A 21,629-nucleotide genomic window follows, 5' to 3' on the forward strand; every position below is an offset into this window, starting at 1 on the left:
TGATGAACCTTTGGTACAGACTTTTATTATAGAATCAATCACATGGCATTGTAGTTATTTACTTGGCCATTTTGTTCCCATCAGTAGGCTGTGAGCTTTTCATGAATAGGTTCTTACGCATACCTGTATCGAGCAATCGTGAATATTTTTAATGGTTTAAAATGCGTTAGAATCTACTTCCAGATCATTAATATAAACCAGAGGTCAGCAAACCTTTTTCATCGAAGGGCCAGGTAGGCATTGTGGGCGATAGAATGTCTCTTGCAGCTGCTCTGCTCTGCCGCTGTGTGGAGAAAGCCCCCACCACACAGTATGGCTGTGTTGCAATAAAATTTTATTTGCATAAATAGGAATTGGGCTGGACTTTGCCCTGGGGCCATAGTTTGTTGGCTCTTAGTCTCTCTCCGCTCAGGAGGTTCTCAATGTTTGAATCATCTTCCCTTAGAGATCCCTAATTTTCACAGGCTAATGCCTGCATATCCTGAAGGACCCAGACCTTACCTGTCTGGGGAGAGAGGGGTGCCCCCTGATTCTTGTAACAGTTGGAGTTCCAGTGCTGTATTTTCCATCACTCTGTTGCTGGTTCCCTACCTCTTCACTGTTAACTGATGTCTGCCTTTCACACCTCAGTGAAATTATCACAGGAGCAGGTCACTCACTCCCTCTGCCCACAGTCCATCACAGGGTTCCCTCCTCTCTGGAGCTCTGTAAACGTAGACCTCATGAGGGAGTAACTTGGGGCCGTCACACAGAGTAGCTGCACAGTCTGCAACAGACACAGCCGGCGCCCCGCCGCTATCCCTGCTTCTTATCACTCCCCGGCTTCAGGCCTCATTACTTGCCAGGGAACACGCAGCCCTGGGAGCAGACCAGAGGAGCTAGTGTATAAATACCCCAGCTCCCTCACCCCTCAGATGACATAACCCTGGGCTCCAGGATTCCCCAGCAAGAGATGTGCCTCTTGTTTCCCCACCTACAGTTGATTGATAAACCTTTGGCGGCTGCATTGCCTACCTTATCTCATTTCCTATTCCTATAGGTACTCCCTTTACTTCCCAAATAAACCGCATTCACCTCTTTCATGATCAGCTTCTGGAGGAGACAAACATAATCTTCATAACAGCCCTGTGGGGTGTGTATCAGCACCTGCATTTTAAAAACTAAGGAGTAGAGGCCATTCAGTCCATGCATGAAAGAGTCAGAACCGAAGTCCCAGCCCCCTGACTCCAGACCCTGAACATCATCCGCTCGACCTTGTTACTCCCGACGTGTATTCAACCAGTGTGCATCGAATGGCTAACTGATTATAGCTGTGACATAAACTCACCTCCCCAGATTCAACCCTGAATTCGAATGGTTTCTTCTTAGTAATAATACAGTGCAAAATAGATCGTCCTAGTTAGATAAGAATGAAATCTGAAAAGCACGAACAGTTAAGTCAGCTGGATTATTTCCCCCTAAGCATCTTGTGCCCTTGGGTGCTACCTCTTCCAGATCCTATTTAAACAGGGAGTATCTGCTGAATCCCAGTCTTGCAGCAATTGATTTCATATGACCGTTAGCTTTGTTTGCAGTGATTGCTCTGCTCTGCGGAGGATTACTTGAGAATGAAGCCTCTGTAGTTGTTTAAGGCATTAACCCTCGAGTCCAGAAAGTCTCATACTTTCAGACCCGGCTGTAAGCTGATTTGTACTTTACAGCACCTTGCATAGATGGATTTCGGAACAGAAGGCCTATCTGGGGGAGGGGCAGCAGGAGGTGAACTTGAATCCCAAAGCCAAAACTCAGAGGACACTGATTAAGTACAGGTTAAAAGAGTGTGGGAAATAGACCAATACAAAGGAGGAAGACAGTCCCTGAGCAGGCTACATTATAGAGAGCTGTTATTGAGAAATGGATCAGGCAGGAAAACCCCTGAGTGTGAGAGCTGTGTTTGGGTGAGAAACGGGGAATGGTTGAGAAGTAAGTCAGGGGAAATGTTTATTCCATTTCTGCAGAGGTGCTTGCATTTCTGAATTCCATTTCTGCAATTGCATTATCTAACATCTAGTGTAAAAGCTCATTAGCAGAATTACATGCTGGGCTGGCTTAGTCTCTGGAGCCATGGCACCTGGGGAAGATATTTCTCCTGCGTCTACCTCACTCCCCTCACATGCAAAGTGGAATAAAATGGCTCCTTCCCCATGGAGTTGATGGGGCGGGGGGAGAAAATGACTAACCGTGAATTGCCAAGGACAGTGCCTATCACATGGAAAGCATCCAGCTCACCTCTGCCGTTTTTACTACCAGGGGTGGTGGTATTATTCTAGCAATAGCCATCAGGATTGGCACACTCCATGCATCATGCCATTTTGGGTTTGTCCATTGAAGTGGTTACCAAGGCAGACTGCTACCTTATCCCCAAAACCACTAAAAAAGAGCTTATCAAAGTCTTTGCTGAAATTTAGATAAAAGATCTACTACAAGTCTGTCTTTTGCCATTTAATGTCCACGAAGGAAATCAGGTCACTCAGGCACAACTAGACTCTAATGAACCCTCGCAGGCTTCTAAAGTTCACCCCTTTATTTTATTTTTAAGTGTTCAAACCGTTGCTTTAATGATCAGTTCTGGAGTCTTGACCCTGAACAATGTCAGTCTTATTATAGAATTGCAGAATCCACTGCCACTTTTGAAATATTTGGAGATGCTTTTCCAAGCCCTGTCTCAGTACGCGCCTGTTCTTCTGCACGGAATTATTTAGAGCCACTAGGTGCAGCCTTCCACACCCTTGACTCAACATAAGGTGTCTTTTCCCTTCTGTTAGCTCTGCATTTTCATTCTGATGCTCATTCTTCTTGGCACTTTGTCTTGAGTTAGAGGTGAAGCAGATGCTGAGGAAGTCTACATTCTCTTTGCCATCCTTCTCTTTTGTTCACCTGAAGAAACGGGCTTTACAATTCAACTTTCTGCTCTAAACTTTCTGCTTAGCTTTAAAGCCCATTTGGGTGTCCTTAGAATTTTTTCTACGTGTCAGCTCATATGAGACACCCCACTCCAGAAGTCTTGTTTTTTCTCTATTCAACTTAACAAAACACATAATAGGTACCCACTGCAAGGCAGGCGTTATGTTATACTTCAGAGATACGCAGGAAAACCAGATGCAGTCCCTGTTTCCAAGAGGCTCAGGGTGAGATGAGAGATGCAGAAAGACAAATGCAAGGCATTGTGCAGGAACTCCACTAAAGATCGGCACCTCAGAGCTGGGCACCTCCACTTGGGAGCTGGAGAAGGCAGGGTGGCTTCATGGAGAAAGCGGTGTTGAAGCAAGTCTTTTACTTTATTCTCCTTTATTCCTTTTATTCACCCACCTCACTCCATTCCCATCTCTAGTCCTACTGGCAGCCACTGACAATGTATACAAATATCTTTTTTTGCTTGTATAATACTCATGCAAAATACATATTGCCATTTTATGTCCATGGATTTAGTTTTTTTTTTTTTTTTTTGAAAAGTTAAAAATTCCTTAATTTTTTATTCCTGGTACCACTACCACAATTTACAGGGCAATATACCTGATGTAATGAAAAGAAAAAGAAAAAGACAAAGCTACAACAGATAAAAGACCTCAGGAATGTACATCTAATTGACACTACATTGCATTAATCAATAGTTGCACTTTTTGCAAACTGTGGCTATGACAGTCCTGAACAAGAAGGGTTTCCTGTTTAAGCTGCAGTAACTTTTCTGACTATGGATCATCATTCCTTCTGTGGCAGATTTTTACAGTTCCTCTAACGTATTTGGGACGACTGTCTCAAAGTAACCTGCAGCTTTCCTGACAACTCCTCGCTCTCTCTCCTGCTAAGAACTGTAGCCCTTTTCTTCTGAGTTTTTAGAACCTTCTGCTACCATATCCACCACTTCCACCACCAGATCCATAACCACCACCACAGGGACTGCCCGAGCTTCTTCCACCAAAACTACCCCCTTTCATGGGTCCATAATTTGATTGCTGTTGTCCACTATAATTTCCAAAATCATTATAGTTTCCACCACCACCATAGTTACCTCCAAAATTTCCTCCTTCATTGTAACCATCATATCCTCCACCACCGCCACCATATCCACCACCTTGGTTTCCATATCCTGGCCCACCACCACCGTAACCTCCTCTACTACTATAACCAGGACCACCGCCATAGTTGCCACCATCACCTCCACATCCATTGTATCCACCATCACCTCCTCCATAACTCCCTCGGCTGCCACCACCTCCACCACCATAGCCTCCTCTTCCACCAAAGTTTCCACCATGGCCAAAGTTACCTCCACCACCTCCAAAGTTTCCTCCACGACCCATAAAGTTGCCAGATCCACCTCCACGACCTGTTTGTGATCCAGCAGATTGCATCTCTTGTTTAGAAAGGGCCTTTTTCACTTCACAATTATGCCCATTAATAGTGTGGTATTTCTGAACAACAATTTTATCAACTGTATCATGATCATCAAAAGTTACAAAAGCAAATCCTCTCTTTTTTCCACTCTGCCTGTCTTCCATAACTTCTATGGTTTCAATCTTGCCATACTTTTCAAAGTAGTCTCTCAAATTATATTCTTCTGTATCTTCTTTAATACCACCAACAAAAATTTTCTTCACTGTTAGATGGGCACCAGGCTTTACAGAATCCTCTCTAGAAACAGTTCTCTTTGGCTCCACTACACGCCCATCAACCTTGTGTGGTCGAGCTAACATTGCTGCATCGCTTCTTCAACACAAGAGTGAGTCACAAAACCAGAGCCCCTGGAACGTTTTGTTTGGGGGTCTCTCATCACCACACAACCTGTAAGTGTGCCCCATTTCTCAAAATGTTCTCTTAAGCTATCATCTGTAGTTTCAAAGCTCAGACCACCGATAAACAGCTTTCTCAACTGCTCTGGTTCCTTGGGATCGTGACCCTCCTCCCCCCGGCGCCGGCGGCGACGACCGGAGTCGGGCTGGGGGTGACCGGGCGGCGGTTTTACCTCCATTTTGAGCGGATTTAGTTTGTAAATTGATGTAAATGATCCTGTGTTACTTGCCATACCTTATTTTATTTCTTAACTTCCTTCATTAAGCATTTTTTGTGTGAACATCTAGGCTGTTACTGTAATCTCTTTCTATTCCCATGGGTTGCTCACCCTTCACACTTCACTTTTCCACTGTCTCCATGTGGCGCATCCATTGCAGTTCCCAACACCCACTCACTCTGCAGTCGCACATTTTATGACTCATTTGTGGATCAGTGTGAGAAGTTCCTTGAATCATATGTATGCAAGAATATGGTTATTGGGCCACAGGTATGGCAAGCAGAATAACAGCTCCAAAGATGTCTACTTTCTAATCCCCAGAATGGGTGAATGTGTTGCCTGGCAGGGCAAAAGGGACTCTGTAGATGTGATTAAGAATCTTAAGCGATGGGGAGATGAACTTGAATTTTCCAGGTGGGTCCAGAGTCATCACAGAAGTTCTTATGAGAGAAGGGAGAGGCAGAAGAGTCAGAGTCAGAGATTTGAAAACACCACCCTGCTGGCTCTGAAGATGGAGGAAGGGGCCGTTAGTCAAGGAATCAGGTGGCCTCTGGAAGTTAGAAAAGGCAAGAAGGTGTAGTGAAAGTGAAAGTCGCTCAGTCATGTCCGACTCTTTGCGACCCCATGGACTGTATAGTCCATGGAATTCTCCAGGCCAGAATACTGAAGTGAGTAGCCTTTCCCTTCTCCAGGGGAATCTTCCCCACCCAGGGATCGAACCCAAGTCTCCCCTCTAGAACCTCCAGAAGGAACACGGCCCTGCCAACGCCTTGATTTTAGCCTTGTGAGACCTCTGCTAGACTTCCAACCTCCAGAGATATACAGTAACGCATTGTTGTTGTTTTAAGCCACAAAGTTTGTGGCAATTTCTTACAGCAGCAGGAGGACATGTAGACATAAGGTAAGACTAGACTTGTTTTGAGATGTTGCTAGATTACTTTCCCGAATGGCTGCCGCAGGCTACACCCCCTTTTGCTGTTCATGAGGTGACCTGTCTGATTTCTGTTAGTCTCATGGATATAAAGCACAGATGAGTCTTAAGGAGAGCTGGGCTTGCCCAGAGTGACGTGGGTAGAGGGGGATGGGGTGGCCTCAAGCCCCCGGCTGCTGTGGCTGGATTGGCTGGTCTGGGGGCAGTGGCAGGGGGCGGGGGGCTGTGTGTGTCATCACACACTCAGGGTAGGGCGCTCAGGGGCCTCCATGGAGAAGTGGAGACAACACCTGTACCCCCCTGAGGACACAGGGCTCGGGGCCTCCCTGGAGAAGAGCCTCAGACAGCAAGGAGGAGGAGGGGTCGTGGTCAGAGCCAGGCCTGGGCAGCTCTGGGTGACGTCGGGCGACTGCCTAAGCCTCTCTGAGCCTTGTCGTTCTTTGTTCTGCTGTGTGTGACGGGGATAGTGATACTGCCTGCTCACAGACCGCTGTGCTGTGAGGGCTCTGTGAGGTCACGATGCAAAGTCCTCACAGAGCAAATGGTAAATAGCGAGCACCCGATAAATAATGATAGCAACATTCTCATTACCACAGTTATTAAGTTAAAATAGTTTCCTACCTTTCTTAAATCAGTCCTTCCTAATTTACAGTATCATTGCAGACCTTGCTCTCCCTCTTGGAGAGTAATATATTGAGATAAATTTTCACATGTTTAAATATAAATAATTTTATCTATTAATTTCAAGTTAACTCCCCCTTCCTCAATTTCTCCCTTCACACACACACACACACACACACACATACCTCTGAAAAGCAGAGATCTCCTTTTAGGGTTGTTCACGGCAAAATGCAATTAGGCACACCATATTTTTCTGATCTCTCTCCTCCCTCAGTTTTCAGCACTAAATAATGCAGGAGAGGAGACTATATCGGGTTTGTAAAAACAGCAGAAAACAGGGATGTAAGGATTCTGTGTTGGGAAGAGATGAAAGCACCTGGTCAAAGGCCAATAACAAAGTGACAGAGAAATGCAAAGGCATTGATGAGGGAGGAAAGGAAGGCATTTTTCAAGATAAGATTTGCAGAGAGTTGAAAAGTGGATGACTCAGGAGACAGTCGGAGAGTCTTCATTAAGCAAGAGCTCCGGATGAGGCAGACCAGCGGGCACCGGCTTTTGAAGGGCCTGGGCTCTGAAGAAGCTAGCAAGCAGGAGCTCCACTTACTCACCATCCTCTGAAGCCTTCTCTCACTTGCCCACGTGCAGGCAGTTTCTTCTTCCTTGGGGTCCTGACTGTCTCTTCTTCCCTCCATTAATGAGTGTGGATTACCTTCCACGGTAACTTGGAGTCATACGTCTCTTTCCCTCACTTTAACTGCACTTTAGACATTTCTCCAGTCATTCTCATCATGGATTAAAACAGTAATTATTGGCCTATTACCCCGTCCCTGTGCCAAGTGCTTGACTGCATTATAGAAAACGCATCACACGAGAACCGCTAATGCTTATTGAACAACTGTGGCAACTCAGGAAGGTGGAGATTGAGACCTTTTTATAGACATACAAGTGGTAGCCGATAAAGGCGGGATTTGCCCTCGCTCAGGCACTTCAGCTCCCAAGTAGGGCCTTTGAGGTTGTGTTGTCACCAAAACCAAGGATGGCGCGGGGCACACAGAGTGGACTGAGCAAGTGTTTGGTTTGTGAACAAATTACAGTGCCTGCAGCTCAGCTGACTGGTCATGTGGCACCAAGACTCAGGATTTCCTTCCCTCGGGCCTGACCACGAGTGGCTGGGCAAGGTGGCCAAGGTGAGGCCAGTGGCCTGCCCTAAGAAGAGGGTGTGAACCTCTTGGTCCATTGGTCTGTCTTGGCCACGTCTATTCTGGGCAGTCTGACCCCCCCCCCACCCCCCATAAGGCAGTGACAAGAAGGGAGAAAACAATATATCTTTCCTCTTCAAGGATCTTTTAACAAATAAATAACCGACTGGAATACATTTGAAGAACCTACCCTTCAAGTGTTCCTGAAGACATCTGCACCAATCAGGTTAATCCATTTGTGAACTTGCGTTCCATTTTGGACTGTCTGGCCTTGCCCTCCCTTGGATGGCTAAGTAGAGTTTCAGCCGTGTGTCCAGTGTCCTTCAGGGGCTGCAGGATGGAACCTGGCTGAGAAAGGGGAGCCCCCTGCCCAGGGAGGCACAGACAGGGCCAGACTATAAGCCAGTGTGTGGGGCCACCCCACAGACATGGAGACTTTTAGTTCAGAGACACAGCCACCCTCAGTGTCCCAGCTACGAGGGAGCAGAGGAGTGAAAACCCACATTTCTTCCCTCTTGTCCCTCTCCGGTATGTTTTGCCCATTGGTCAGAGGACCAGGGAGCAGGTTGACTGAGTCCACAAAGGCCATTCCTCACGAAGGAGAAGGGAGGAGGAGGTCAGACTGAGCCGGTCATTTGAAGTGTTGGACCTGAGATGGGCGCATTGAAGACAGCTCAGTAATATATGGATTATATACTTCTGACGACTGGGTGCTGTATGTTAGAATGAGTATAAATGTGATACTTGAGGGCTCATTCCGTAAAAACCCAGTAAAAAACATCTGTCTTAATCCTCCCCAACAAGCTAGGGAGGTAGGGGGTGGTTTCTGTGCTCTGGAATAGAAGGAGCTGAGACTTTGGTTTCAGTGTCTTGCCCAGGCAAAGCCCCAGAGCTCTCAGACTTCATGAACTGTATCCATGAACCTTCTCGTCTTTTCTGGTCCTCATGTTTCATGCTCATGACTTCCTAATAGTCAAGAAACGTTTGTTTGCTTGTTTGTTTGTTTCATGGCCAGGCATTCATGAGCACTAAAAGGGAACAACTATTTGCATTGAAGTCTCTGTCATGGAGTTCCTGTTGGCAGCTCCTCTCCTTAATCCAGTGTATTGAAAACCTCCTGATGCTTTCTGGTTAGTGATTCAGGACAATACATGACTGACGAGTTGATGTTTTTTTTTCCCCTCCCCCAAATTCTGTCATGTCAGCGCACAGGAAGGCTGGGAGCCTGGGAAGCAATGTCATCAGAGGCTCAGCCTCCTGTGATTGGCTGACTTGCATGCCATATCGGCTGAGGGAAATTTTCAAAAGGGACTCCATTTCTACAGAGTTGTTTTCCATTGAGCAGGTTACAGACTTTCACTTAGTCACTTCAAAATCATTCAGAAGGAGGGAACTAATAATATACTTCCATTTTGCCTCTCACCAGCATATTGCAAAGGTAAATTAATCCTCAGTGCTGGTGAATAAAGTTTGTATCCTGATAAATTTGTTCCCCGAAGCACGCTTTATTCCTCTTTCCTCAGTTCCCAGCTCACGTACCACAATTCCAGTTCCAAATCTCCACTCCTGAGGTGTTCTCCCACACCCTGTCTCTGCAGGGTGAGGTGGTGAACCCAGTGAGGTCCGGATGAATGTCCTCATCCTCCTCTCCACCCTCCGGGCATGCCTTCCTCCTCTCCTCTCAGAGGAAGGACCATCTTTTTTCGCTAAGACTTAACCTTAAGTCTTAAGGCCAATCTCAAAATTGGTCTTCCCATAGATTCTGTAGCTTAACATTCAGTCCCTCCTTCTCCCTTACTGTCTGACGGCTATTTCTTGCCATCCTTCCATTCTGAAAAAGGAAGTATAGTGCTGTTTTTAGGGACATGAGCTATGAAGCCATATTTCCTTGATTCAACTTTCAGAATTTGCACTTGTTAGCTGTGTGATCTTAGCCAAGTTATTTTAAACTTTTAGTGCTGGCATCTTCATCTGTAAAATGGGGATAATGATACCCACTCTGTGGAGTTACATATGAGAATTGATTTAAAACATTTATAAAAGCCCCTAGAAAATTAGAATTTATGCCATTAATATCTATAGTTCTCTTTCAAGATTCTGGCATCAGAACAGTATTAATTTCCTGTTGTGTAAGCTTGTGTGACAAATTAGCACAAGCTGCTGCTGCTGCTAAGTCACTTCAGTCGTGTCCAACTCTGTGTGACCCCATAGATAGCAGCCCACCAGGCTCTGTCGTCTCTGGGATTCTCCAGGCAAGAACACTGGAGTGGGCTGCTAGCACAAGCTAAATGGATTAAAATAACAACAAAAGATACCTTAGTTCTGGAGATCAAAAGTCCTAAAAAGGTTTCACTGGGCAAAAATTAAGGTGTTATCCAGTTCCTTCTTGAGGCTGTAGTGGAACATCAATTTTCTTGCCTTTCCCAAATTTTAGAGCTACCTTCATTCCTTGACTCATGACTCTTCCTTCCATCTTTAAAACCAGCAGCATCTTTAAATCTTCCTTTGTCTCTCAAGGACATTCACTATTACATTGGGCCTACACAGACAATCCATTAATCCATGGTAACCTTCCCATTTCAAGGTCAGGTGGTTAGCAACCTCAATTCTATCTGTATCCCTAATTTCTTTTGCCATATGACTTTCCAGTGTCATGGGTTTCAGGGATTAGAATAGACCCTGTTTGGGGAGGCCACTATTCTGCTACTGCTATCTTTCCATTTCAAGAATCTGTCTTTATGCAGTTTCTTTGGGACAACCATCTGCATTTCTATGGTTGCAACTCTGAATTCCACAAAGAAGATTTTCCTTTTTGATTTCAGCTCAGTCCCAGTCTTTATTCAGGTCTTTTGCCCCAGCATATTTCAGGATACCTTCTCCTGGCTGTGTCCCACACAGTCAACTCTTCATGCTCCCACAACCAGTGCATCTATTCCTCCTAGTGAAGCTCCTTCTCTGAATGGCCCAGACTTCTCAATATTTATTGAAAAATGAGGAATCTTTCTGTCTACTTTGAAATAAGAAAAAAAATATTTGGTAGATACCTCCATCAACTGAGCAGGAGAGATACTCCTTTAAACAGGGACGGTTAACATTTACTAAGTGTGGCAACCATGAGAATATGTATCCCAGACCTCTAACCACAGGAGCATAACTGGCCAACATTTTCAGCTGCTGGGCTCTTAAGTCCATGGCCATGTTTGGGCTGAGGTTGTACTTCTTATTAGTTCACACAAATGACTCAGTAAGGCAGAGGTGCTAAGGCAGGCCAGTTCCTGGGAGTCTTAGAACTCATCTGACAGCTGGCCTTCGCTCTGGGACTCCCCTAGGACCTTGCAGTGCCTCCTTTGGTTGCAGGGCACCTCCTTAGACTCTAGGACCCCTCTACTAGCCTTCCATCCCTCTCTCCGTCACTCCAAGTCAGACTTGCCGCTTAGTCTGATGGCTTTCCCGTGTGCTCCCAGCTTCCTATGCATGTTCTTACCAGGTGTTTCCCTAATAAAGCCATTGGTCTTGAACCCCACCTTGCATCTGCTTTTCATGGGTCTGGGCTAACATGCCCTGTTCTGAGCTAGAAGGTCAAAGGGCCAAGACCTGATGGTGAAGTTCAGCTCCTTGGATTGCCGGCAGACACAGAGAATTTGCAACAGCCAGTAAGGGAGTATTCAAACAATGCAAGCTCCCTGGCACCAGGAGGAGAAAGTGGGAGGAAAATGAGATGTTTTAGGAACAACAGAGGGATCCTTGAGACAGGGCTTCTGTGAGCTGATGTCATGCTTGACATAAGTTGACAGTTAATTGATTGGAGATTTTGGAGCCATTCAGCAGGAACATGTGTATGAGGGAAGGGCTCTGCGTACCCTGAACAGCGGGGACAAATCCGTGCCTCACTTCAGAGCATGTCTGTCTCTACCCTCATCCACTCTGTGCTCACTTCAGAGCATGTCTCTGAATGAATCTACCCTCGTCCACTCTGTGCACCATCCCCCCACCCCCTCCCTCCAGGAACTTACTGTGATGGGGAATGGATTTGTTCTCTCAGCTTCCAACCAGAGGAACAGTGGGTGAAAGCAGACCTGGGTTCATGTAAAGAGGACTTTTCCTGTACAGACCTCATAGCTTTGAGTCACATCTGCCAGAGACACGGGCTTCCAGCCATGGGTGGGAAGCTGGACTGGGCAGCCCGTAAGACTTTCCATACCAGAGATCTGAGTGATTCAGCAGCATGAGAGTGTCCTATTCCAGTAGGTTCCAAATGTGGTGGATTGTCTGAATCACCAGGGAACCATTAAAAAACACCGCAATGTTCTAAATCAGGATCTCAAGGGAAGGGGAGTAGGAAACTGGTTTAAGCTACAACAGATCATTTCCCTTGCAATCCTATTGGCCAGTGTAGTCTGGACACCGCACCTCTGTATTCAGCAGCAACACCCCAGATTTTAGATACAGTTCACCAGGGTCTTCACATTGGAAATACTCTATGCTTTCAGAAGTGTGTTTGTTTGCTTTAATGTGCTCAAGAACATATAGATCAGAATCTAATAGAAATGTGTTTACATTCTGGCTCTGCCACTTATCTCCTGAGTGAGCTTGAGTAAGATACTCAACTTCCCAGAACCTCATGATTTTTTGTTTTGTTTTAGCTATAAAATAAAAATGGCAATAGCACCTATTTCCTAGACTTACTCAAGTGATTCAATGGGCTGATATGATAGCTAACACTCATATTCAACTTGCTGTGTGCCAGTCACTGTTTTCAAGCACTTTATTAGTTCATGTATTCCTAACAACTCTCTGAATGAGATTCAACTCGAATTCCCATTTTACAGATGAAAAACCTGAGGTTAAATAACTTGTTAAGGGTTGCACAGCTAGTAAGAGGTAGAGATGAAATTTAAACTGGGGAATTTATTGAGAATGTTTTTGTGAGGACTCTGCTATAACGCATGTGGGTAAAGCACCTTGCTCAGAGCTTAGAACATGTGTCTGCTTAGTAACTATTAGCTAATGTTATAATCACTGCTTTTACCCTGGGGCTTAGAGTGCAGTTGTCACAACTCTCCAACATCTACGGTATTCCCAATAGTTAACTTGTGAATCCAGAACATCTGTGTCTTTATTTCCCCTCCTCCTCTGCATGCTCAACCCTTTCTGGGTGATAGAAAGGCAGCGTGCACAGAAGTGTTGACTTACTGAGACCAGGAACATCACATTCCAAATCTATTCCTGTTGAATAAGGTCAGCAACTCATATTATTTGCTCTGTTTTTTCCAAGTGTTGGAAAGGAATCCTTACAGAAGTAAAATGTAATAAGCCCTTTGATCCCAGTGTTGCTTGACTTCTGTAGGACACACCGGTGTCCATAGAACTCTAGCGTCTAGTATCTTTCAGACCTTTGGAGAACTTTTTTTGGAATATAGAGGAGGGGAAGTTGAAATGCATCTCTATTACAGCAAAGAGAAGTTAGAAGATGATTCATCCTATTCTGTAGGGAAGGCAGAACTCAGAGATCTTGAAATAATCAAGATTTGGTAGTGAGTTTTGGAGGAAAAAATAAAGTACCATCAATTTTATAGTCAGATGGCTCCAATGAAGATACTAAATGGTGTTTGGATGACTCTGTATTCATTAGATGTTTCCCCAGCTTTCGTCTTCATTTCCCTTCCAGAAGAAATCTCACACAGGCCCTCCAGAGATAAGTGTACAAATTTTGTAGAGTCTCTGGGGTTAAGAAGAATTTGTCATATCCTGTGTGTGAGATCTTGGGCAAGACCCTTATCATCTGTGAACTTCTCTCTCCTTTCTGAAGTGTGGACATTCAGTTCAGTTCAGTCACTCAGTCGTGTCCGACTCTTTGAGACCCCATGAACCACAGCACACCAGGCCTCCCTGTCCATCACCAACTCTTGGAGTTTACTCAAACTCATGCCCATTGAGTCGGTGATGCCATCCAGCCATCTCATCCTCTGTTGTCCCCTTCTCCTGTCCCCAATCCCTTCCAGCAGCAGGGTCTTTTCCAATGAGTCAACTCTTCACATGAGGTGGCCAATTACTCTCATACATATTATAGAGTTGCTGTAGGACAAAATGCAACAATGTATCAATACAATTAGAGCCCAGGTTAGAGTCCAGCCACACACTCTGTAGATGTTAGTGATGTTCTCTTGATGATGTGAGTTTTTCTGTTGGCACGTCTGAGCCTCTACGACACTGGGGGACCAGAGTGAATCCCAGAACTGACTTCCACTGTGTTTGATGGCAAGCCTTTGACATTTGATCCAAGGAGAACAAGAGCGCTTTGTTGGAAACACCCATTCTTGCTTTCATTTTCTAATAGCTACCGTTTCCATCATAAATATATGAAGTCCATGGTCACAAAATCCCTTTATAGACTCTTTAGCTCACCAGATCTCTCAGATTTTCAGTGCCCTCAGGGTCAAAAGTACCTCAAAATGTTAGTGCTTTATCACAGCAAGCATTTATTTCTTGCCCACGCATCTGAGGGTCATCTCGGATGTGGTTGATCTAAACTGCTGGGTTTAGTGCTGGACTGTGGTGGGGGGAGGACTTAGTTCTGTTCCCTGTGTCTCTCATTCTTCTGGTTAAAGTAAGCCTCTGGTTAAAGTAAAGCTTGCAAGAGGCAAGCCCAGCCTTGGGGCTGTATCTCAAGCCTGTGCTTGCATCATAGCCAGTTGCTCTTATTGGTCATACAGGTCACAAGGCTAAGCTCAGCTGTAAGAATTTGGGCCATATGTCATTCTACCATACCTGCAGCTCCAAATCCCCCAGTTCTTTTACATTTTAATTAATTAGTACATTGCATTTGTGTAGGGCAGACTAGGTGGTTTTGGTGACTTAAATCTATCAGAACATCACACAGACCATGTAAGGTCCTATTAGACACCTTTAGCTTGACAGAATTAGGACTTAGTAACTTGCTTTTCATGAACCAACAGCACCCAGCAAAGTGTCTGGTACAAAAATGGCCATCCAGTAAATGTTTTTTGAAAGAAGAAACAAATGAGTCACCCAGAAGCATTCCAGCCACCCTGCTTTTCCCCAGATGCTGCCTCCCTTGCTCCCTCCACAGTGGCCATCACCACCCTCATGATTCAGCTTCTCAGTCTTTATTCACACTTGGCTTCTTTTTCCCTTTGTCTTTTTCCCCTTAAACTCTCCCAACAGAAGGATTCTATTGAGTTAATTAGCCATCTTTCAATCTGTTGGACAGAGATCTTAGGGCCTGCTGCCTCTTTTTGGCACAAATTAGCCAAGAGACAAGGGGGCTTCTTTTTCACACGGCTCTTCACTGTTTCAGTCACAAAGAATGGTGAAGGACGAGCAAGGGATTCCCGGTGGCTGCATCTCTCAGCCGGGGTCTGCGGGATTGCACTGTCACACAGAGGCAGACTTGAGGACTTTGTGTCCCTCTGCCCCATCCCTCTTTGGGATGATGCCTAGTCCTGTGATCTGAAACGATAACCTCTCTCCAGAGCACAGAGGTCTTCCTCCCTCTGAAGTGTTCGTCACAATCTGATGAGCCAACAGCCCTTCATCTCATCGTTTCCTGCCACTCGCTGCCAGCAGGGCGTCTCAACCAGCAGACCGTTCCTGCCAGAACAGGGCACTGCCCCACCCCCAATAAGGCAGAGCTAGTTTTTGATTTTTGTTTTTAATATCTTGTAGTGACAACCCTATTCCTTAAATCACAGAAGATTGATGGGGACCCAAGGCAGCTGGGCCAAAACTGTAGCAATAAAAGTGCTCTGTGTGTTTTCTTTCAAATGTAAGGAGCTATTTCTAGAGAAAGAAACAGGTTAGAGTCCTCCAAAGTAAGGAGAGTAGAAGGAATGGTGTTTTTCTCTGCAAGTCACTGGAGAACAGGAGATAGGACTGGTGACCCTGACATCAGGTAGAGAAGCTGGAGGCTGGATCTATGGGGACAGAGCTAGAAGAACATGGAAGCTTCTAGCAAAGCTGGAAATGTTCAGAAAGAGAGCAGATAAACAAGAGCAAATTCAAGATTAAAATTGGATGCTTGCTCAGTAAATTTCTATGTCACACAGGAAAGGAAATGCTCGGAGGTGAAAGGCGAAGACAGAAATGACCTCAGATGAGACCATTACCGGGTGGGTGATCAGCTCCTTGAGGCCCCCACTGTCTCATTCCTCTTTTTATCTCTATTGCTGCAGGCTCTGGGCAGTAGGACCTAAGCGAGCCTTGTGATCTTAGATAACAAACTGACTGATGAATGAATTAAATAGTGAAGCAGCTAAGTTATTTTGAAATTGAAATCTAGGATGAGCTTTACAATTGCCCAGAAAACATAGAGCTTTTAAAAAGGAATGAAATTGGGTCATGTTTAGAGATGTGGATGGACCTAGAATCTGTGATACAGAGGGAAGTAAGTCAGAAAGAGAAAAACAAATACCAAATATTAATACATGCATGTAGGATCTGAAAAAATGGCATAGAGAAACCGATTTGCAATGCAGGAATAGAGAAGGAGATGAGGAGAACGGCAGTGTGGACACAGGGCTGGGGGTAAGGGAGGCTGGGATGCGTTGGGAGATTGAGATGACGTGTACACGTGGGTGGAATAGATGGCTAATAGGAGCCTGCAGTATAGCGCAGGGGGTGCGGCTCAGTGCTCTGTGGGGATCTAGAAGGCTGGGACTGGGGGCGGGAGGGAAGACCAGAGCGGGGTGGTGTACGTGTGCATACGGCTGATTCACCTTGCTCTATAGCAGAAACCAGCACACCGTTGTAAAGCAAGTATGCCCACATTTAGATAAATTCCAGGTCGATGAGAGAGAGAGGAAGAAAGAAAATGAAGAATGAATGAGGGAGGGAGCAAATGAATATTCAACCTGTACCTGAAACTTAGCAGTGTAAGCAGTTGAAAAAAGAAAAGGCCTCAAGAAAGACTAGGCTCCATCAGCCAGTAATGTCATGGACTTACTTCTTTTTTTATTACACAGAGTATTTCTCAGCATTCATGTTATGATCAGGATACTGTGCCCTTTTTGTACTTAAACTAGCTCTCCTAGCTTAACCCATCTACTTAGAATTGATTCACTTTTATCCCCCTCCTGGCCAGTTTTCTCTCTAACCAAGCATTGTGATTTACATTTAGAATTTAGTTTAAAGCCCTAGTGTCTGAATGGAACTGCCCTTGTTAAAATCCCTGGGATCCAATTATATAAATTCTCTCCAGGCCCTGCTCTCTATCCAGCTGTTGAGCAAATTTCTCTTCTTCACACCCCGCCCCCATCACATCTTCCTTGACCAGCTCTTCTCAAGGGCCTTTTCCTGTCTCCAAGGATTTGAGGCCCAGCTCCTTTCTTGTCAGCCTGTGATCTCATTTCAGCCCGTACAAGGGAATATCCTTACTGCCCTCTTCTGCAGTGAATGTACACTGGAACGCATCATGATTTTTTCTTCCTCTGTATTCATATTCCTCCCCTCATACACAATTTTCCTTCTTCTTCCCAGCTCCAATCCCTTGTATCTGGAAGTTAAGAAGCCAACTGCAAATCACTGTCAAATGCAACATTCCCAAAGTTCACCTTTGGAATGGACAGCCTTTTGTTCTGTAGAAAAGCAAGGGTTCCAGAAAAGACCTATAGACTTCATTTCCAGGAAGATGGCATATTCCTGCTGCTTCCCTTGAAATGAGTCAGCAGTGAGGAAGCAGGAATATGTTTCTGTGGTTTTTGCTCCTTCCTGCCCATCACAAGAGAGGATTCACCAGGGTTCCTCCTGCACTTTCTCAGGATTTCAAGTCACTTGCATGATATTAACAATAACAAAGGAAGCCAAGAAGTTCTCATGCCTTTTTGAAATTGAGTCTCTTACCAGATTTCAGCCTCAAGGCCAATACATCTGTTGGCTAGAATAAAAGATAACCTTTATTTCATTTGCCAGCACCAGTCACTGGTCCTGCTTTGAGAACAACTCTGAAGCCACGTTGATCTCATTGGAAAAGAGGGCAGTAATGGCGCCTCCCATAGATGGGGCTGGAGGAAGCAGTGGGGCATTTCTGCCATGTCCATGCCATCCTTGGCTTGATACAGTCCAGAAGTGGGTGTGCCTGGTCTCCCATCTGGGGGAATCATCCCTCCTTGCACCCTGGGCTTCTGAAGGTCTTCAGGGTGGTAACTGGCACACCATTTCAAATCATCTCTTTAGTGTCTTCATCAGAGATTTAAGCATAAGTCATAGATTTCTTTTTTTCAAGGGTGGGGATTTAATTGTACTGGGAAGCTCCATTGCATTCTACCAGTGTTCCTTCCCTCCCAGTTTCCCATTCTCTAAGCAAACCTTTTCACACGAATAGCAACACATTCATCAGTAGCTCACTATAGCCACCAATCATCTGAAAAACTGACCACACACTCTTGTTAGCTATTACATGGGTCATATTTGCCATAATTTGGGTTTTTACTACTGAGAGACATTTAAGGCAAAAATCATGTGTTTTCAAAAATATGTATTTTAATATACTTTCCTTTCCATGCACCCCTTGTTAGCAGAAGAAGCAGTTTTGCTCTTGGTCAGTCAACATTATATGGGTTCATCTTCAAATTTCGTCTCCTTACTTCAGATACCACCTCCTGCAAGACTATGTTCCACCCTGACTTTTGTCTCTTTCCTGCTCCTCTCAAGTCTGTTTTTGCACTTACAAACTTCCCAGTCCACTCAAGTCCCTCTTCCCACAGCCACCTCCAGGGCGTAATTTATAAACATTCTTTTTGTGGTATGCAGGTGGCTGAAATGAGCTATCGAGGGACAGAGCATCATCTGGGAGTGGGGGCTGAGGTGGACGGATGTTGAACATGGCACATGGCTATTCAGAGGACTGCTGATGCCAGTCATGACATAACTGTCCATCAGTGCGGGGAATTGGATGTTTGAGCACAGCCAGTCTCAGTCTTGATCCAGTAGAGGAAGAGGGAAGGAGAAATTTAAAATTTTAATTCTGCCAATTTAATAAACCCATAAATATCATTATCTAGGATGTAAGTGGAGGGCTGTACAAATTTACTGGAGAATTTTAGCTTACTCAAAAAGAATATAGTGTACAGCTATACAAAAGTATCAGAAAGGGATGAGGAAGCCAATTGTAGCTGAAGCATTTCATATAATAAAAGTACATTTTCATGAAAAGGGGCAGGAAAGGGGCACTGGAGGATGGAAGAGCGTTATGGAAGAGGAACTTCAGTGGTGGGTTTCCTTAAGGTCCTAATTTCTATAGTAGGAACTGATAAACTTCAGAATGTTATCAGGCAGGTGTTCATGAAACACAAAAGTACGTTCTTGTGTAGACTTTGTCACAAACTAGATGAGGATACATCACTTGTAGGTGGATACATCTCCTGTTTAAATTTCAGTTCTTTGTGAAATGAGGAGCTTGGCTTGAAATTAGTAGTTTTCAGACTTTACTGTACATGAGGATCACCTGGGATGCTTGTTTGGAAAATATACTTTTTTTTAAAGACTCCATTCACTGGAGATTGTAGTACATGCAATTAGGGCTAAGTACCTATATGTGGAAAGAAAATCTTCATATAAATGGGACTGCCATATAAATGGGACTTTGTTCTGTACTTGGAGAGGTCTGTCATAGAACTGGTTGAGGGGCTAGTTGCAGGGTGGGAGGTAGATCCTTAAAGAGAGTCTAATGTTCTAAGAGGCCACAGTTCCCAGTATTCCAGAACTACAGCCCCTGTGTCAAAAAGTTCTACCTGAATGTTTGCATGATCTGATTTAGCTAACCTACAAATACCTTTTTTTAAAGCAACTGCTTAATTCAGTGTGAGGTGCACAGGGGGTTATATATAGGGGGAAAAAAGTTGTGCTGCACTGCAGTTCGTATTGTATAGGAGATTAACATGTACTTTGAAATAAGGAAAATAATAAGTAATTAACCCCATAAGTAAAGTAAACAATAACAGGCAGGAATTTAGAGGACAGAACATTTGTTCAGCCTGGGTAATAATCAAATCATTAATAGAAGTAGGGCACTGATTAGTCATGACCTTGTACAAAGAAGAACTTGGGTTCTGAGATTTAATGCCCTCTGGCTGACACCACTTTATTTGTCCATCTTCCCCAAGACCAGCAAAGTCTAGTGGTCTGAAGAGGGGTCTTCTTTGAACAGAACTTAGCATGGGCCAGGCCCACATTTTCTTCTTTTTTCAAGTCTTCCCTGGCCCTGTTTTCTAATTCACACACTGGTTCTTAGCTAATTTAATACAGTTGACTCAATAACTGTCTACAACCTAGTCTTGGGATCTCTTTCCTGCTGTTTACCTTGCAGGAGGACTCTTCTCTGTGGGCTAATTTTACATCTTATGCCCCAAGGGCAGTCTGCTTCCCCCCCTCCAAGTGCCTTGGGGATCTCTTACCAGAGTGCACCGGCAGTGCTTAAACCACCGATCCTCAGATCAGGAGAGCATTTTACATCCTACAAATGCTTGCACTCATTACCCTGTCACTACTGATTTAAATAGTTGCGGGTCTCAGCCAATGCTGGCTTTTGACTCGGCTGAAAAAGAGCAAACAAAAAAATAGAGGGCCAGGGAGAGAGAGGCATGTAACTGACTCTGTGCAGATTCTAGAAATTGATCTTAGACTTCCTTGTCATCCTTGTTGTTAAGCCAAAACCCATCATCATTGCAAAGCAGTGTTTCGGGTGAAATCGGAGGACTTTTCCCACAAGAACTAATTTTAGATTAATAGAAAACAATTGCAGCTGAATCATCTTCAAAGGCATGTTGTGTTAGACCGTGGCTCATAGTTCAGAGGAAGCTGCTTCTCAACTCGGATTTACTTGAGCGTTTCTTCTCACATCAGGGGAAACGTCTGTATCATTGTACTGTAAAACATAGAAAACAGGGCCTGGAAACAGACACTAGCAGAACAGACATCAACAGGCTCTAACAAGCTGGTTTTCCTGAAATGTCTGTAGTCAGGGTTCTGCTCAGAGGAGATCGCCTCAAGGGCAGCACTCTCTTAGCCCAGAGAGGGGCTGGCAAAGGATAAAGCCTGTCACCCCTCCCTCCAAGAAACCCTGAAGCCCTGGTTCTTTTTCTGACATGACATCCCTTTTCTGGAGCGAAGTACCTTCTGCAGAGCCAGCCCATTCCCTCCGGTGCTGGTCTCGGGGGAAGTGCAGCATCTGGCTCTGGCCTCCGTCTAATTACCCATCTGTTTGTGGGGAGGGAAGGGATGCTCGAGTCCCGCCCCTTCCCCAGTATCTCTGGGTGCTGCTGCATGAAGACCACAGCAGCTGCGCCTCGGCGTCCACCCTGTGGGCATCACGCTAGCTGGCTTAGCTGTTCCGTTCAGTTCTTGGTCAGGGAGGCCTGACCCTGGAGACCACACCTCTGACTCCCCCACCGTGGCTCTGTACACAGTGTGAGCATTTGACTGACCCAGGTTCCTTGTTGCTCAGAGTCAGTGCCCTGAGCTTCATCGGGGTGCCTGAGCCCCACCCCCCTCCCTTAGGGATGCTCAGAGACCTCCCTCCCGTCCAGCTCTTTCTGTCAGCACCCGCAGAGAGGCCCTGCACTGTGAAGTCTTTAAATCCTCTTTTTCCAGCTTTACTGAACTAATGATGCCTTTGTGTATTTCCCCTCACTCTGGAAGCCATGTTTGGAAAGAGCTTATACACCAAACAAATTGCATTTAATAAACAGGCATTCATTCATTTTTCTACTTTTTGAAGATTAATTGAGGTTTGTGTCAGGGTCAAAAACTCTTGTTAGTCTTTAACAAATGGAAGGACCAATCTAAATTCAACTGAAGCCCCAAACAAACATCTTAT

The 21,629-nt window shown here is 45.0% G+C and overlaps 1 protein-coding gene and 1 pseudogene across 1 annotated transcript in view; one reads left to right on the top strand and one right to left on the bottom strand.

Annotated features, from left to right (window-relative positions):
* CDH13 (cadherin 13) overlaps positions 1 to 21,629 on the top strand; it is a 992,246-nt gene that overhangs the window by 307,554 nt on the left and 663,063 nt on the right. The gene's annotated exons all lie outside the window — the stretch shown is intronic.
* LOC133053815 (heterogeneous nuclear ribonucleoprotein A3-like) lies at positions 3,493 to 5,008 on the bottom strand (annotated as a pseudogene).

Source organism: Dama dama, chromosome 4, assembly GCF_033118175.1.
Source record: "Dama dama isolate Ldn47 chromosome 4, ASM3311817v1, whole genome shotgun sequence".
Taxonomy (NCBI): domain Eukaryota; kingdom Metazoa; phylum Chordata; class Mammalia; order Artiodactyla; family Cervidae; genus Dama; species Dama dama.